Below are 1,451 nucleotides of genomic sequence, written 5' to 3'. Positions count from 1 at the left end.
ATGCACAATCGAAGACCGTCTTTAAAAGAAAAAAATATCTAAATTGTGTCGATGGGGGTGTAAAACTCACATGCATAATTAAAGAGACATTGACCTCCTGGCTCCTTCTATTCCCATGAGCATCAGAAGAAATCTGCTATTTCTATTTTCATTTTCTTCATCTTGCTCTAGGATCATTTTCAGGTTGTATACTGTGTGGAAAACATCGTTTTGTGATGGATATCGAAAGAGAAAGAGAGAGAGAGAGAGAGAGAGAGAGAGAGAGAGAGAGAGAGAGAGAGAGAGTACAACAAAATTTACAGCGTCCACCCCCCTCCCCTTCCCTCTCGGATATGTTACCTTCCTGTCTACATATCGGACAAGAACGTGTCACTTTTAATGATGGGCCTATTGAGCATGTTTAGTCATTGGAGCATATCAAGGAAGTAAACATCTAGAGGGAAGGAAGTGCTATATAGTTCTTGGGCAATTATCTACTTCCTGTACACCTACCGCCAAGTCAAAGCTGTATCACACACATTGCTTTAAAGTCATCAGCTATGATGCAACATTACTTTTACTTCACTTTTACTTTTTACTTTCTCTGGTATCCTTAGGATGTCGAGGGGAGGTGCAGGTTTCGGTCCTGTGCTAGGTGTGTAGCATCTGTGATAGATGTTTTATGTTGTTCCAGGACCTTTTTAACCCCATCCAGCCATGTCTTTCTTGGTCTTCCTCTTGATTTGAAGCCGGATTCTCGGGTGTTGTAAGCTCTAGCCGTTCGTTGTTTCTAGGGGCATTCTGGTTAGATGTCCAAACCGTTTAATGCAAAATGCCACTCTATAATATTACACTCTACTTCTATTATCTATTTGTGGTGGCCGAATTTTGCTATTAAAAAGGCTTTTTAATGGCTGCATCGATCGACATGCGGTTTTCTCCAAAAGATTCTTTAAAATATTCTCCAGATCATGACGCCCTTCGTTTTTTCAGTTTTGAGACAGTTTAGCTGCAAAAAGCTACATTTCTTTATTTCGCCGGTCGCATTTGTTGGCCGTCGCTTCTGACTCGGTAATTTTAGAAAAGGAGGTTTCCGTTCACTAACCGTGCGCACTGTTTTGAGAGTATAGATCTAAACCTTCTAATTTTTGCATCTCTCAAGATTTGCTCCATTCCAGTAGAATGTAAATATCATAAGCCAATGACTTTCGACTGACGTTAATGCACCGATCATTCCTTTCATCGAAAGGGGCCCTAGCTAGCCTTGTCTAAAGTTGCATGATCCCTCTCTTCTCGACAACGGCGATGCCAGTATTGTAAAGTCCCAGGTGCTGAGCTTCGTTGTGTTTATTTTTAACCCAACGATGTAAGTGCACCCAACTGGCTCTCGTAAATCTTTTCGTTCGTTCGTTTTTTACCCCCTGCTCCAAAACACGATATGTAATAGAGTCCACATGGACTTACGTCGGGGT

The sequence above is a fragment of the Aplysia californica genome, unplaced genomic scaffold (genome assembly GCF_000002075.1).
Source record: "Aplysia californica isolate F4 #8 unplaced genomic scaffold, AplCal3.0 scaffold00737, whole genome shotgun sequence".
Classification (NCBI taxonomy): Eukaryota; Metazoa; Mollusca; class Gastropoda; order Aplysiida; family Aplysiidae; genus Aplysia; species Aplysia californica.
This window is presented reverse-complemented; position numbering follows the sequence as displayed.